At 43.1% G+C, this 18316-nt stretch overlaps 1 long non-coding RNA gene across 1 annotated transcript in view; it reads left to right on the forward strand.

Moving 5' to 3' along the window:
* Window positions 1-17509, forward strand: part of LOC135098841 (uncharacterized) — an 88019-nt gene extending 70510 nt beyond the window's left edge. The window contains exons 2-3 of the long non-coding RNA XR_010267426.1: window positions 8522-8622; window positions 17390-17509. This is a non-coding gene — a long non-coding RNA (uncharacterized LOC135098841). The remainder of the gene's footprint in view (window positions 1-8521; window positions 8623-17389) is intronic.
* The last annotated feature ends 807 nt before the right edge of the window (window positions 17510-18316 follow it).

Here is an 18316-nt window from a genome sequence, read left to right on the forward strand (position 1 = left end):
GCGGTGAGACACAGGCCCGTTCCCTTTGCGATGAATGCATTTGAGTAGGAAGTAATAAGCTCTCAGTGGCAGCCATGAGCCCTTGTTGCCTCTGAAGCCGATCCCTTCATGATTATCCATTGTTCTGACGCGCGTGTGTGTGGGGGTGGGGGAAAAGGAGCGGGGGTTACAGAGAGAGAGAGAGAGAGAGAGAGAGAGAGAGAGAGAGAGAGAGAGAGAGAGAGAGAGACGGTATAGCGAAAAAAAAAAGAATATTCAGTTTTTCTTTTTCCCTCGCCGAAAGTGCAGCGCCTGAATACAAAAGGCAAGTCTTCGTTCTGGTGGGAGAATGTACACGAGAGGTTCCCGTGTTGAACCCAGGTGCGGCGCTTCCTACACGGGATCGCTCGCCCACCACTGATTATTGCAAGCATTTCGCCGAGCCTCGAGGTAGGGGTGCACTGCAGGCTGTGGGTGAGGCTCATAACCCGCAGTAAAATGTTATCATGTCTTTGGGTGGAGCGTCCTACTTATGTCGCTATCTGTTAGTGCGGCGAGGGAAGATTTCAAGACATTTCTGGTAATGTTAGATATGCTTTCAATCTCTTCTCTGTAGGTACTGGTCGCTTTAGTGGGACGTTTTCTTTCCTATATTCTTTTTCCTCTTTATCTGGAGACCCTATTACATAAAAAGTGAATGAATTTCGTAATATGAAGCATGACAGGTCTCTGCTATGCCTTTTTTTGGACGGGCATCTTCAGTGGGTCTTTTTTCTCTTATATTTTTATTTGCCCTTGGACAGAGATACTCTTAAAAAGTGCATTTCGTATTATGAAGCGTGACAGCTCTCAAATATTGCTATCTGGTGCTACCCTTGAACTTCTTATCCAGTAACATTACAGACGAGGAATGATAATGAACAAACACGTGACATATTGTAGCATTTGTGCTTGTCTGCAGTTTGGCGATTCATTTCGAAAGCATTTACAATGGTGCAAGTCACATTAAATTGAGTATCTTAGTGCTTAAAAACACGTTAGCGCACTTTGAACACTATATCAGGCAGGGAAAATAATGTTCAGCGGGTGATTTATAGGAAGGTGTTAAAAAAAGTAAATAAATGAAATAGAAATATAAATCTGTAGAAAAAAAAAAGAAAACTTATGGCGTAGTTGCATAAAAGAGTCGATATTATCACTAACAGAATCGCGAATCCCATCATAGTTTCTGGAATGACATGAAATACTACATACAGTGCACTGCCGTAATGCTCATGCTGATATTCTTGATGGAGAGAAGTAACAGCGATAAAAAATAAAGTTATAAAAAACTTGCGTGTCTCTCCGGCCATTCATACTTCTAGCTCTTGGATTGCGCCGTGCTGGAATGAATTAGTTAAGAGGGCGTAGTTTCATGCTCCAGCCAGATTTAGCATCAAGAACACATTCACTCGATGGATTGCGAATAGTGACACTGAAAAAAAAAAAAAAAAAGGTTGTTTTCTCTGCAATAACGCGGTTCAGTAACACGAAATCGCTTGAATCTGTGAGTGAATCTGTGTTTAAATCAGACTTATGCCGACTATGCAAAATATAACAGCAGGCAAAGCACATCACTATAAATACTTGACTTTAAAGGTTTAGATCTGCACCAGCCAAGGAAAAAAACACTGGTCTCGCTGCTTGTGCTGTCTAGTCTTGAAGAAACGTAATTGAAGTGATCTGCTTACAGTATGTTCTTATGTGAGGTGGAAATAGGCAGGCGTGCTTTATACAGGGACTGACTGCCACTTGTAGATATATTGGCTTTCTGCAGCTTCCTATGTCTCCTAATATTCTTTATGTTCTCATACGGGAAGCACAAGAGTGGAGAGACGAAGAGCTTCTATCGAGAATATTCTCACATTGCAGTCTGTGTTGGGAGGGAAGAGGTCACTGAACTTTTCCTCTGATGCTCCCTTTGTCCTCCGTGACTGGTTTTCAGCCCATCGTTAATAATTTAAGGCGGTTGAACATGTTGCAAAGGACTTAGCTCCTTTGTCGCACAGCACTACAGGATTCTTAGGTCACGCACTCAGGTAGGTAGACACACACACACACACACACACACACACACACACACACACACACACACACACACACACACAGACATAGACACAGACAAAGTGAAGATAATTTCGGCAGTGAAACGTAATTAGAAAGGTGTGTGTGTGTGTGTGTGTGTGTGTGTGTGGCGGATCTACAGAGAGAGAGAGAGAGAGAGAGAGAGAGAGAGAGAGAAGAGAGAGAGAGAGAGAGAGAGAGAGAGAGAGAGAGAGAGAGAGAGAGAGAGTGTGTGTGTGTGTGTGTGTGTGTGTGTGTGTGTGTGTGTGTGTGTGTGTATACATTCAACAGAATTTACATGAAAACACTATTCCATTGATCACTTAGGTGGAAACTCGAGTCAAAGGCCCATTCATATCATTACTTTCCGTTAACCGCCATAAGGCAGATCGGGAATTCCTTCGTGGCGCCATGATGTTTACCACGCTCCAGGCTCCAGCGGTCAGTGCTGTGGTAGCAGCGAAGCGAGAAGGTGGGTATGCATTTTGCTCCTCAAATAGATTCTCTTAGACCTGTCAAAGTCTTGTTACACGGGTGGTACATATGGCGATACATTAGTCTGAGCACCTCAGCAGCGCCACATGAACCACCGGTGGTCATAAAATTTCATGATGCACTTGTGGCTTAAATGATGAAACAAATACTATTCATACTGAATATTTTAGTTATTAGGCTAAATGCGGTTCAGTGCCATAAATTTTAAGTTTTATGCTTCACAAAATAACACATGCATATACATTTTGATATTTCAGAAACCATTGAATGGAGACTTATCAGTTTTATGGACATCGTAAAATGTCATCTTCTGATGACAGTGACGGGGATAAAAGCTATGAACCGTCACCAGATGAAATGGAATCAAGTTATGAATCTGATGCAAGCAGAACAATTGACTCAGATGATGATACAGCAAGTATTTCATCAAATGATGCTACCATGAATGAACAGCCTGCCGCTTCTCATGATGCTGCATGGCGAAACATCACTGCAAGCACACGAAAATTTGTAAGCACAGCAAGAGAGCAGATACATTACACTTTACCATCATCATCTGACAGAGATATTCAGCCCATTGATGTTTACAAGCTTTTTTGTACTGATGAGGTTATTCATTTGATAGTTAGGGAAACTAATAGGTTCTTTGAACAAACTGTTGCTGAAAAGCCTATTACACGGCTCTCTAAGATGAATGCATGGAAACCAGTAACCTCCAGGGATATTGAGCAGTTTCTCGCAATTCTTATAAAAAAAAATAGTTTTCATTTTATGGAAAAAAATAAACATTTCCTATGTATTAATATCTTTCAATGCTATATTTTTGAAGAAATTGATCAATAAACTATCACTTAAAATATTTGTGTTTGCATTTTGTCTGTTGTATTGTTAGAAATACTGATTGAAAAGGAAGGAAAAAAAAAACTCATTAATGTACCACCGGTGGTACATGTGGCGGTTACTGAAGGTATGAAATGTACCATCGGTGGTACATATGGCGGTAAACGTGTTAAGAGGAGTGTTACACTTCACCGCGGAGTTCCTGGTCTTCCCTTGTCGTCTCTTAAGGTTCTTACTGCTGTCAGTGTGGATGATTCACCTCACGACATTCTCCCGCCATTTCTTTCGCCGCATCATAACGCCGCTACTTATTCTGGCACTTGTAATGCTCTGGTGTATAAGTCAAGCCGTAATTTGGTGTGTAATCATCCCCGTCCTTCCTTTTATTTACGTCGCCTGTGGTTCAGTCCACGTTCTTCAGTGTTATTCAAGTCACGGTCGGCGAGGCGAAAATAGATATATTTTTTTTTTAATAATTTTGTTGCTCCTTGTATTCACGTCGCCTCAGGTTAACTGTACGTTCTTGTGTGTTATTTAAGTCACGGTCAGCGAGGAGAAAATAACTTTTTTTTTTCATTGAGAAAATTGCCTTGGCCGTATTTTTTTTTTTTTTTTTTTTGCAAATTTTTCAGTTCCTGCATTTTTAAAGCGTCATTTAGCTTTTAGATTTTTTTTTTCTTTTCGTGTTGATCATATTTTCTGGCACCAGACTTGACTTGACTCCATTTGTGAAAGTAAAAATTAAACTAAAGCCCAGATGATATGTTGCTAAATCTGGCCAGTAATTGAAATCAAACAGCCATGTTGCATTATCGGTTTTAGCGAATGGCTAATTAAGTGAGGCGGCGCCCAGCTTATTATTGGTGTTTCGCTGCCTGGCTCAACTTGAATGTGTGTTCTTTTTTTGTTAATCTAGCAAACGCTATTGTTGGAAAAGAAATATCCTTTGTGAGATGAGGAGTTTTGTGATTTTATTAGTTTATTTATTTATTTGTTTGTGTGTGTGTTTTATAATTTTTCAAACGCTGTTTATAGTTGGGAAAAAATGCCTTTGTAATATGAGGAGCTACGTCACTGCATTTATTATCACTGGTTTTAATCTTTCAGGTAAACTAATAATGGTACTTTTCATGGAGATATAAAAAGAGTATATTTAAGAATGACTATGACACACACACACACACACACACACACACACACACACACACACACACACACACACACACACACACGAAAAAACTATACTCGTACATGGCGTAGCGCGTTGTGTGTGTGTGTGTGTGTGTGTGTGTGTGTGTGTGTGTGTGTGTGTGTGTGTGTGTGTGTGTGTGTGTGTGTGTGTGTGTGTGTTGGGAGGAGGTGAAGGAGGTGGGCAGAAAGAAGTTGGAATGAGAGAATAAGCTGAGGTGAGATATCAGTCAGGAAGAAAGGTAATGTGGAGGAAACGATAGTGTGTGTGTGTGTGTGTGTGTGTGTGTGTGTGTGTGTGTGTGTGTGTGTGTGTGTGTGTGTGTGTGTGTTTTTTAGTGTGTGTAATTAATTTCTCCCAATAAGAGCGCTATACAGAGAACACGTGATTTATTGTACAAGGAGGAAATCTACTTAATCGCCGAACACTAAATAGTTTTTAATTACGTTGCATTCTCCGCAAAAATGAGGACACAACAATTGGTCTGTGTGTGTGTGTGTGTGTGTGTGTGTGTGTGTGTGTGTGTGTGTGTGTGTGTGTGTGTGTGTGTGTGTGTGTGTACTGCTAGTGTATCTGCATCACAATTTAGGCCAAAAGCAGACTTGCATAATTCCGTTTGTCTCTGTTAGTATGTGTATGTGTGGCTGTCTGTGTGTCTGTCTACTTGTGTGTGTATCGCTGCGGTTAGAAGGTTAGGTTAGGTTACGCTACGCTCGGTTTAGTTAAGTTACGTGACCTTTTTTTTTTTTTTCCATGTCTGAAGATACTTGACAACTCTTGGTACACCTCTATAACTGTTTGTATGTCCTTGTGTATTGATATAACTGTCAATTTGGAGATGCTTGGATATCTTGTTTCCCACCTGCCCCTAATTACCAGTCAAAACACACACACACTCTCTCTCTCTCTCTCTCTCTCTCTCTCTCTCTCTCTCTCTCTCTCTCTCTCTCTCTCTCTCTCTCTCTCTCTCTCTCTCTCTCAAGGTTGTTGGTGGTGTCAGCGCGTGACGTTCTCCATCCATTGTTAACATTTTCCTTAGTGGCGCATATTTTGTCGTCGTTATTTGGATTTTTTTGTTACATACTGTGAAATTTGCCGTTATTTTTTTTTTTTTTTTTACGCAAAATTAAATTTTCTGGTGGTCTGATCACGCTAATATTTAACGCAGGTCGGAATTCTGAAAGCGCAGTATGCAATTTCATGAAATAAACTCATTTTCTTTTAGGCTTAAGCAAATTTAGCTCTTTTTTTTTTTTTTAATCATACCTTCTGCGTCCATGTTAAAAAGAAATAGGTTATCTAATATGAAGGATGAATAATGCCAGTGTCCTTACTCATCATCATTATCATCATTATCATCACCACCACCACCACCACCACCACCACCACCACCACCACCACTACCACCACCACCCCACCACCACCTTTACTACAACAGTCATCACCTCAATCAATATCATTATTAGTATCACTCTCCGTGTCTTTGTTTCTTTGACCATCATTACTGTTATAAGTGTTAGGAGCGCCATTCCCATAACTGGCAGTAGTTTTAATAATGACCTCACTGGTGCCATTACAGAGAGCACACTTGTTATTGCTGTTATTATTAGGAACGTCTGTCCAAAGAAAGGAAAATCACGGGAATAGATTACACAGAGTGATCATACACAACGTCATCAAACGGAGGTTAATTGTGGGAAATGTATAGTATGCTGTGTCTTGGTTTCCCTGCAAGACGCCATCAGACCTACACGTGGCACTCCCTATATAGAACACACCTACATATTTCCACCCATTCCCATCGATAAATCCGCCTAATCTTCTGTTATCATATGATTTTGAACTGAATCTGCTTTTAGCTCATAAGAGAATATAGGAAGTTAGGAAAAGCTATCGGACCTACACGTGACAGTCCCAGTGTAAAATATTTCCACTTATCTCTACCATTCCCATCCATGAATTGGTCTAATATTCTTTTAAAACCATTCACATATCCATACTATTTAATTTCAATCTTGTATGCATACTGGAAGTGTTGTCCTGCCCATGTCCTTTCTCATTGGGATGAAAACTCAAGTAAACGTCCAATTTATTGAAAGTTCTGACGATGCCTTCCATTACAACACTCACTTCATGCCTTTCATCTTTGTTTATTTTTCCATCCCAGAGAGAGAGAGAGAGAGAGAGAGAGAGAGAGAGAGAGAGAGAGAGAGAGAGAGAGAGAGAGAGAGAGAGAGAGAGAGAGAGAGAGAGAGAGAGAGAGAGAGAGAGAGAGAGAGAGAGAGAGAGAGAGAGAGAGAGAGAGAGAGAGAGAGAGAGAGAGAGAGAGAGAGAGAGAGAGAGAGAGAGAGAGAGATGTACGAGTATGAAACTTGAGGACGAAAGTACGAAAAAAATAAAATAAAACAATACAACATGAACAGATGAAAGACAGAAACTTTGAAGATCAGAAGGTGGTGAGTTTTATGAAGAGAACAATGCCTTGGAAACACACACACACACACACACACACACACACACACACACACACACACACACACACACACACACACACACACACACACACACACACACACACACACACACACACACATAAACAAACATAAAAAAAAACACACACCAGCACTGAACAGAAGAAGAGAGAGAGAAAGAGAGAGAGAGAGAGAAAAAATTGACAATACCAAGAAGAGCCAAAGAAACATAGGCCTTTCCCTCCATCATGCCTTTCCCCCACAAAGGAGTGCAGATGAATAGAACGAGGCTGACTGAGGAAGAGGAGAAGGAGGAGGAGCAGAGGAAGGTGAAAAGGGACATTTAGCTTACATATTATCCTGTCTGGAGTAATGATCATGAAAACTGCGACCATATAAAACCCTGGGAAGACTTGTGACCTTAATGGCCTGGCTCTCCCTAACGGTCGTTCTGATAACACTGGAAAGTAGCTCAGGCCCCGGTTGGTGAGAGAGAGAGAGAGAGAGAGAGAGAGAGAGAGAGAGAGAGAGAGAGAGAGAGAGAGAGAGAGAGAGAGAGAGAGAGATGGTATAGAAGATCCACATAAGGTAGTTTGGCTTGAATCCCTCCTGTGACATTGACTGGTGACTACACACACACACACACACACACACACACACACACACACACATGAATGGACGACATTATCATTACTATTCTTCTCTTATATTCCGTAGGCAGCATTCACTAACAAGTAATTATTTCGGGTGAATTGCGTATAGATAAAACTTAAACTCACACATCCGTGGCCGCCGTGGTACAGTGGGACCGCAGGCTCTGGGGGTCCAGTTCGAATCCTGGCCACGGTGGCAAGGTAGGAAGGGTAGCAGTTCCCAAATGCCATGTCCAGAGTTCTTCGTTAGGATGCTCCGTCTTTGCCCCGATGGACGAGGAGAACCGAAGCCAAGAATCTTTATCCAAAATTCACGATATCACCTCTAAAATATCTCCATTAATAGAGGAGGTGATATAGCAAAAGTCATAGAGTTAAGATATGTAGGAAGTGAATCACAGGCATTTTGGTGTGGCAAGAACGAGGATGAATTCAGACTACTTCTTAGGTATGCATGAAAAATAGAGAAATACCCCCATTAATAGAGAAAGTGAGGCATAGAATCATGGAGTTAAGGTGTGTAGGGAGTGACTCATGAACATTTTGGCTTAGCAAGGCTGTGGAAGTCAGATTACTTTTTTAGGTATTCAGGAAAATTTTCTTCCATTAAGCACATTAAGAAGTGATGAATGGCAGAGAGAGAGAGAGAGAGAGAGAGAGAGAGAGAGAGAGAGAGAGAGAGAGAGAGAGAGAGAGAGAGAGAGAGAGAGAGAGAGAGAGAGAGAGAGAGAGAGAGAGAGAGAGACTCGTACCTTCCCTCATTACCAAGGTCTTTTCCTCCTTCTCTACAGGTTTATGGTAGAATCTCGAGGGAACACGGGCGGAAATGGAGGGAGGTGATAAAGGATTCCCACCGTTGCCCCTTCGCCACTCCCAGCCGGCATAACGAGAGGTAAGACGCCATTACGGCTCGATTCTTTAGTTTAGACGATGGACTGACTGGTTAGAGATCGTGGACTGGATAGAGCCATAAGGTTTTTGTAGCCTAGAGAGAGAGAGAGAGAGAGAGGGGAGAGGGTCTTTTCTTTTCCATTCGCTGTTTCCCTAGAGTGAGAAGGGTTGGTTAGCGCCATGTACAAGTCTCCTCCTGTTGTTTCAGTTCCTTGCATCTTCCTACCGCTTCTTCTTTTTCTCCTTTCTCTGTTTCCCTAGAGTGAGAAGGGTTGGTTAGCGGCGCCATGTTTCTGTCCCTTGTATCTTCCTCTGTGACTCCCATCCTTTTCAGTTCTGTTCTACCACAATGCCGTCCCTCTATCTCACTCTCAGTTTTCATCTCGATCTTCTCATCTCAACTGGTTTCCTGGTCTTCTCTTACTACGTGACCTAACCATCTCATTTCTTATCTTCTTATCACTTCCGTAATGCATTCAAGAGGGAGAGGATGTGCGTCAGGTAATGTTCGGAAGGCAGAGAGAACGTCTTCAGGTCTTCAAGTCTTCAGGAAAGCGAGGCCCCGCGGGAAACAGGCACAGGTCGTTTGTAGAGGTTAATTACAAAGCTGTCGACATTTATCTTGAAAAGTGAGGCAGTGCGCGCGCCCTTAGTGGAGTGGCGGCCCGGCATTTAACACCGCTTTGGGTCGATTCCCGCGCCTCCTGCCAAATTTAGGTGTCATTTCTCTGGTTGGTTTGAGTTAATCACGCCCCAGTAATTGAAACTGCGTCGTGTTTAATGATTGTATAATTTACGCAATTCGGTTTTGTGCGTATGTTTGTGTTTTGTTGGTTTTTGCCTGTTTGTCAGATATGTGTGTGTGTGTGTGTGTGTGTGTGTGTGTGTGTGTGTGTGTGTGTGTGTGTGTGTGTAATCATGAGCTCCTTCTTTACCGGGGACTGCGAGGTCTTGTTGCATTAACGACCCTAGCGACCCCGCCTGCCTGAGTTGTGACGCAAACTTAAATCTTTAGGAGAAAAGAAAATGTAAAACTCCAGAGACGAAAATTGAATCAAGTCCAAATTTCAGGACGTTGTGTTTGCTTTTGGCGAGAGCATCTGATGTCAGGCGATGTTAAATTGGTGTTAACTAAGGCAATGCACTAAAATTAGCCACCTGAGAAGCAGCGGACGAGGGAGAGAGTGCCAAAAATAGCCACGGGTTACCGAAACACGACACGCGAATACCACATAAAGACGAGGAAAGAAAGAACAAGAGAACACGAAGACAAGAGATACGAGGCGGAGGGAGCTTGAGTGAACTGCAGCAAGATTCAGGACACGACCAATATTATCCTATATCGTAACTTGAAGATTACAGAAACGGGAACAAGATCTTGACGTATGAATGTAACAAAGACGTGGCTGCTCAAGGACACAAGTCAGCACATTGCAAGAGACTGGTTGGTGAGCACGGCTTCTTTGCATTGGGAATAGAGAGGTTACGTGATTGTTGAGGGGCTGTGCGTTTAAGTAATCATACAAGTGAAGTAGTGAGGGCGTCTCAAGAAGAGCAATGAGGTGCACGTAGGGAGAAGGACGCTAAAGATGGATCTACCCGGCAGTGGAAAAGAGAGGAGGGCCGAAGAAGAGATTTATGGATGGAGTGAAAGAAGACATGCTTGCAATGGTTATGACTGAAGAAGGCGTAGAAGACTGAACGCCTATTCTAACAACTACAGTGCTCGCCATAAACATTGTCGCGGGAGACCACGGTGTCCGTTTCAATGATCAAAACGCGCGCGCTTTCCTTGGCGGGCCTCGGGTGCTTTAAATTCAGTTATCACACATCTGGCCACCCTCACCCGGGGTGTTGGGCAGCTTGCCAAGGCGGGAAGAAGTGACAGGCGCCTGTCAATCACTCTGATTGGGGGGTGTTTTGTTGCTGTCCTCCCGCGCCACCCCCCCACACTGGCTTGCAGTTACTCTCCTGTTTAGTTGTGTGTCCTGCACAATGGTGCGCTACCAGATGTTGTCACGGGATGACATCGTAGCCATCTCATCTCTCCACAAGGCTGGGCACTCCACACGGGCTATCTCTGACCAGACGGGTGTCAGTGTCCGTCAAGTTCAACGATACGTGAGGCGCATGGCTGAAATGGGCGGCAACAAAATACCCGCGAAGAGGAAACCACCAGGAAACACCCGCAAAACTTCCCTACGAACCCTGAGGGTGGTACACCTTGAACTTGAACGCAATCCACGAGTATCAGCCAGAAAAATAAGGGAAGACAACTTTGGATTGCTGAGTAATGTGTCTGTGAGGACATTATCGCGCCGTATCCACGACGACCTCCAGTACCTGAGTTATGCAGCGCGCCCCAAGCCTGTGGTTTTCTGTAGCCCAGCAAGAGAAGAGACTTGCATTTTGTGACAGGATGAAGGACTGGACTATCGAGCAGTGGCGTGGCGTGCTGTGGAGCGACGAGTCAAGATTCATAGTGACAGCCAGCAGTCAAGGTCGCGTGTACCGGCGCCCAGGCAGCGATCCCCTTGACCCCCGCTACACTGCTCCTGCCGTCAGGTTCCCTGATTCGTTGATGGTATGGGGATGCTTTTCCTACCATGGGGTGGGGAGCCTCGTGGTGTTACCCAAGAACACCACAATGAATCAGGGGAATTAAATTTAAAGCACCTGATGCCCGCCAAGAAAAGCGCGCGCGTTTTGATCCTTCAAACGGATACCGTTTTCTCCGGCGACGATGTTTATGACGACCACTGTATTGATCTATCCATCCATCTTTAAACACACACACACACACACACACACACACACACACACACACACACACACACACACACACATAATGAAAGGAGGTCAGCCGAGCATTAAGAAAAACAAAAATGAGGCAAAAGCTCGCTAAATGTCGCTCCCCAAAAATGCGAACACTGGAGGAATCTCAATGAGAAGAGGGTCACTTAAGGTCGCGAGGAGTCCTCAGGTCTTGATTTTGCCTCTCTGAAGGAGTTCAGTTTGTATGAAAGGGTAAGAACTGAATAAGGAAGACGCCCCAGGGTACTCAGTGAGATGGTGGGGGGAATAATGTTCCTGCTCTGCTCAGTTTACTAAGGTGAACAAAGTAACAATGATAGCAGAAGTAAGGTGATTCTCCAGTGATTCTCAGTGAGTTGGTAGAAGGAATGATGCTGCTCTTGTCAATTTAGTAAGATGAACAGAATAACAATGGTAATAGAAGCAAGTCAGACTCGCCTTCTTAGTGAGTGGTGGAAGGAACAGTGATGCTGCTCCACTCAATTTAGTAAGATGAACAGAATAACGATGATAATAGAAGCAAGGCAGACTCTCCAGGTGTTGAGGGACTAACGATGCTATTCGACTCAGTTTAGTAACACTGACAGAATAACAATGGCGGCGGATCTGTAGCCACTTACAATGATAGTCTCGGTCTCCAGTCGTGTGAAAGGTACTTGACGAGTCTTGATGGTTACTGAAATAACTTGTGGTTTTAAAACATTCGGAACATACACAAATACACTCTTCTCATTTTCTAGTCGGGCATTGTACATTTCTTTTCATACACGTTCATAAGTAGGCTAAAAGTAGATATTTATGCCAAGACATAAAATTTGCAAGATCACCGTTAAATTTTCCACTTGCCTTGAAGAGTACAGTAGCAGGAGGAGGCACAGGAACACACACACCTGGTATAGAGGGCGTTGAGTTTGTCGAGGCAAGAGAAGTGTGTTTAGTTTCGCCCAGTTTACATTTTACCTTATTTTCCTTTCCTTTGTAACTTTTTCCTCTTTCTGTTGAAAAAAAAAAAAAAAAAAAATCTCAATGCATTACTCCATGTCAGGTTTTGCATTTTATCAATTCAAATTCAAAAACTTTAAATGAATCAGAAATTTGTGACAAGGGAACTGAATACAACACTGTACATCCAGCGGGCAGTAATAATTGTACAGCACAGAATATTAACAGTATTCAAACACAACAATACGTAGCAAATTAATGTATAAACTAGTGTGGGAGGAAAAAAAAAAACTCGGCTTTTTGACCAATTTTCTCCACATAAAAAATAAAAAGCATGCATTCCTATAATTGTGAAGCGGCTCCAGTATAGCGCATGGTGACTGACAGTGAGTGATGAGTGTGCTAATGTGATTTGTTGCCTCCTGGAAATGCAAGTGTGATTCTGGTGATAGGAATCTATTCACTTATGGATATTTGCTGCTTCATTAATCGCTTACAACTCCAAAAATGCTTAATTCTTATATTAAAGTTTCTTAGATTGATTCAAAACCTAGAAAAGACAAAAAATAAACTTGTTATTTTTTTGTGTACATGCAAATATTTACTTTCGTACCCCCCCCAACACACACACACACACACACACACACACACATTCAAAACCTCGAAAAAGACAAAAAAATATCCTTATGTTCTTTTTTTATGTGTACTTGCAAATATTTTCTTTCGTACCCACACCTACACACACACACACACACACACGAGCGAACGCTTCTGAAATAAAACAGATATTTGTTGCTACTCGTGTTGTGTCAATTCACTTACTTGATTCTGACTTTGTGAGAATAATAAGCCTATGCGTTCCCGCTTCTGCTTCTTTTCAGTGCAGCCGTCACGCTGTCGCCTCCTCCTCCTCCTCCTCCTCCTCCTCCTCCTCCTCCTCCTCCTCCTCCTCCTCTTAATCAAAGCATGCTTATTTTCGTGGTTTATTCTTTTCAGCCATTTTTCAGCCATTTTTGTCATTATTTCTTTATTTTATTATCATCACCACCACCACCACCACCATCATTGTCATCATCATCATCATCATCATTGCCATTATTATATACCTTTTATCCTTCTATTCCTTCTCATCCACTCGTCCCCCTCTCGCCTCTGTCAGTGCCCTCCTCCTCCTCCTCCTCCTCCTCCTCCTCCTCCTCCATCATTGCGGAGCGTCACTCCTCACCCCTGCCTCCCCACACTATACATTTTTATTCTGACTTTATTTTCTCCGCGGAAGGGAATTTTTGGCACTCTGAATTTCGTTGTGTGAAAACTGTGGCTAGCTGTCAGGGACACGCGACACTCGGCAGCCGGAGTTCCGCTCGCGCTCATTCTGTGTGGAGTGCGTGGGATGTCACCGCCCAACTAGGAATTACTATATTCTGAAACACTTCTGCATCGCTCCTCCACAACAAAGATTAAATGAATTTAATCTAGAATTAAAAAATTAATTAATTTAATTAAGTAAGAATTTAGAACAAAGATTAAATGGATTTTAATATATATTATATATATATATATATATATATATATATATATATATATATATATATATATATATATATATATATATATATATATATATATATATATATATATATATATATATATATATATATATATACAAGATCAGTGGGATCAGGCAGACGCTTCCTGTGCTTTGAGAGAGCCAAGCGTCGCATCGTTATCTTGAGCAGTGCGTTCTAAGGACCAATTTTATGAGAGGAGCCTCAACCTTTGTGAAGCAAGATCAAAAACGTATTCTTGCATCAAAGCCCCGCGCACTTGGAGGTCACACAAACAAGAAAATGATCTCATCTCTCTCTCTCTCTCTCTCTCTCTCTCTCTCTCTGCAACTTACAGAGAGAGAGAGAGAGAGAGAGAGAGAGAGAGAGAGAGAGAGAGAGAGAGAGAGAGAGAGAGAGAGGTCCCCACGTACGTTTGCCCGGATGTCATGAAGCTCTAAGGCATTCTCCATATCCTGTTAAGGGAACCCGTTTTTTCCGGGTTCCTGCAGTTACGAAGTTCCGGAGCCTCGTGTTTCAGTGCTGTATGGGACGGACTGTAGAAAATGCAGGTCTTATGGCGGAATCGGAGTGACAAAAGTAGCCGCGGCAATTCCTTTTTAGTGGTGGGATATTGTGTGGACGAGTGAGTGAAATTTGTATAGATAAAGATGAGCCGAGTTCGAGCTTCAGTTATTATGAAGGAGTTGTGGTTCGTATACAAACACACACCCACCACCTACACACACATGTACACATGCACACACTACGTTACTTACAGGAAGCATATGCTTTTTACCTTGTAGTCTAGTCACAACCAGGTCTCATTCCCACGTTGACACCCAATAACCAGCCTTACGTGTGTATATTCTCATAGGAAACGAAGCGAAATCTAGCCAGTGTTTTGAGTACCAGAGCCTCGCCGCCGCCTCGCCACTGCTAAATCATTACACTGCGTTATCCAGCTGATGCCGGAAGGCTCATGCAGTATTTTTTCCCTCCGTGTGAAGTACTGACTTGGCGGCTGTGCGGTAATTACTGAGCATAATGGTCGTGGAATAAAACGGTAATGCGCCACGGAGCAGGTAAATATGATTCCAAATGTCATAGTTCAGGCGTGCCACTCGTGTACAGGCGAGTAACGCAAGGCAAATTTTCTTTCTGAATAGCGGCCACTGTGTTATCTTTTCCAGGTGGCGCCGGCCTTCGGGTTACGATAATCAGCCTCAGCCTCACCTCCACACGTGACAGCCAGCCAACCAACCATATACGCACGCATGGCAAAGCAGATTGCTCTCCAGAATTACTGCTAATGGTGCGTTGGTAATGGCGCTGTAAAGTCACTTTTGTCACCTCGAAGTTGGAGAAAAACTGGGTTCGATAAGGTTTGGTTCCGGAAGGAATTTCAACTTGGGTCACGCCGTCAAGTTTTGTGAGGCTCTCCGTGGAGAGAGTGACTGGCGCGCCGCTCACCCGACTGCACAACTGTCTGTCTCGCATAGAAAAGTTGGGAACTCATTTAAACCCGAGTGTACTTGCTGTACCAACTTTGCTGCACTCATCATGAGGAATTTTTTTTTTCGCAACCAGGAAAATATTACCCACATTACTGCGACTACTGTCAATCTTGCATGGACGAGAGAGAGAGAGAGAGAGAGAGAGAGAGAGAGAGAGAGAGAGAGAGAGGAGAGAGAGAGAGAGAGAGAGAGAGAGAGAGAGCAAAAGTATAAATTCCATTTCAAATCGTGAAATATTTAGCACAGGAAGGCGTGTTGCTCTGTCAGCTTTTTCCTTCTTCCCGAAGGAACAAGAACATGAGGAATTACGTCGTGTGAATCAAGGAGCGAGACGGCACTTCATTTTCAGAAGAGCAGTATGAGTGCAACAGCAACTCAGGCAACTAGGTTCGTCAAGAGCAAGGAAATATTGTTAATTTCTTCACCTTCCGTGTGTGGTCCGTTTAGCTTCACCCACGCGTTCATCTCGCACGTAAAAAGGAAATATATTAACATACTTTATAAACTCTGATAAATAAACTTCTGACAAGAATACTAACACGAAGGAAAAGACGAAAAAACAGTGACACGGCATTGAAGACACACGCGGGAAACGCCTCGCCTTGTATTGCTATCGATGACAACAAGGAGTGCAGGCAAACAAGCTGAAAGGTCAATATATATGCAGATTAGTTGGACGATGCGAGTGTGGAGCGAAAACACGGTAATGACCAAGTAACGAGGCAAAGGTGGAGAGAGAGAGAGAGAGAGAGAGAGAGAGAGAGAGAGAGAGAGAGAGAGAGAGAGAGAGAGAGAGAGGAATTTTCCACTTTTCATTGTGTTGTCAGGTTAACTTTTTTTTTCCTATACAATGAAATGTTTTCCACGAACTTCATTATAATGCCAGTTTCGTTTCTCATTAGCTAAACAAATACAAGCGTTATACCTTAGGGGAAAATTATTATGACGAAAATAATTATCCGTCCTTTTCAAATGGCAATGCAAAAGGTGCGAGAAAGAGCGTCTCTCGAGCTGAACAAAAACGAAAACTTTAGCGGCACAGACTTTTAAAGACCACAGCCACCATTGAACACCATAGTGAACAGCAAGACAACCAGACAACAAGACCGCGAGACATCACCACTGCAACGGTACCCTGTGCTGGCAGTGTGCGTCAGACACCGCATCAATTTACGTGGCAATATAAAGATGAGGAACGGCACTTTTTTTTTTCCTTTTCTATTTTTCTTTTTCGTCAGTTCGTGTTTAGCTGGCGTGCGTGGGTGGGTGAGTGGGTGGCTGCATGCGTGGGTGGTTGTCATTACTGTCGCCTCAAAATAATGTCACGGCGCCCACAAACTAGAGCGGCGTGTGTCCCATTCATCAACGACGTCCACATGTGTAACACTTATGAAGATTGATGCCTCGTGTGTGTGTGTGTGTGTGTGTGTGTGTGTGTGTGTGTGTGTGTGTGTTTGTTCTGTTTCTTTGTTTCTGTGTGTAATAAACTAGCTATATAAGTTATCAAGAGAGAGAGAGAGAGAGAGAGAGAGAGAGAGAGAGAGAGAGAGAGAGAGAGAGAGAGAGAGAGAGAGAGAGAGAGAGAGAGATTAGTCATTCCTCTGACAAATAAACACGCTATTCTTAAATAATTCACAACCACATTAATGAAAAGCATGAGACTCATCTTAATATTACAACCACATCACTCTATTTCTTACCACTCCTTCACTCACACGCGACTTTCTTGAGTAGGAGAGAGGTGCTTAGAAATATCTTAGCTCATAAAAAAAGAAAAATCCTTCTTACTTACCCAGTCCAGGAATTTAAATGAGGTTTAAATCCCCGTGCATATTTTGGGAAGAGCAATGCAGTGGAAGCAGCGGTGGTGGTGGCGGCGGAGGATGGTGGTAGTAGGTTGAACTCCACATGCCTTGAAATATCACTCGCCCAACTTTCTCCTTTGCAGTAACACAAGAGGCCAAGGACACCACACAATGTACACCTGCAAGAAAGATCGAAAGAAATAAGAACACGACGAAAGAAAGAGAGAGAGAGAGAGAGAGAGAGAGAGAGAGAGAGAGAGAGAGAGAGAGAGAGAGAGAGAGAGAGAGAGAGAGAGAGAGAGATCAAACAAAAAAAAAAAACCTGTTGCTTCCTTAACAAAAGTTGCAGAAAAGTCCAAAAACCAATTTCTGTTTTGGAGGCATGTAACGGGATGCTTAGGTTTTGTGGGGGCGGGGGAGGAGGAGGAGGAGCAAGAGGAGGAGGAGAAGGAGGAGGAGAGTAAGGATGGGCAAGAAGAAGAGATGCAGGAAGTAGGGAAGATGAGGAAGACGCATAGGAGGAGTATAAGAAAGAATATGAAGAGAAGGAAGAATCGCAGGGTGAGAGGAGACCAGGAAGAGGAGGAATAAGATGGAGAAAAAAAAATAGGAAGAGGAAGAGGAGGAGGATGATGAACATGAAACTATAGGAAGAAATGTAGAATTAGGAGAAGGATAAGGAGGAGAAGGAGGAGGAAGAAATGTCGGGGAAAGAGGATGAAGGGATGATGGAAGGAATGAAGAAGAGAGGTGGTAGTGGAAGAAGAGGAGGAGGAAGAGCAGAGAGAAGGAAGAAGACTAAGTGGTATTAGAGGAGGAGGAGGATGAGGAAGAGGAAGAAGAAAACGAGGACAAGGACGAGGACTAGGCGAAAGAGGAGGAGGAAGAAGTATTAAAGGAAGAGAAGGAGGAGGAGGAGAGGACGAAGAGGAGCTTGTGCAAGAGAAGGAAGAGGAGAAGGGGAAAGAAAAAAGGTGACAGACAGCGAGTCACACAACAAAGGGTAAGTCTGTTCAAATATGTGTGTCACGCAGGGGTCGTGTGGCCGCAGGGAGCGACCATTACCAGTC

Source organism: Scylla paramamosain, unplaced genomic scaffold (genome assembly GCF_035594125.1).
Source record: "Scylla paramamosain isolate STU-SP2022 unplaced genomic scaffold, ASM3559412v1 Contig87, whole genome shotgun sequence".
Taxonomy (NCBI): Eukaryota; Metazoa; Arthropoda; class Malacostraca; order Decapoda; family Portunidae; genus Scylla; species Scylla paramamosain.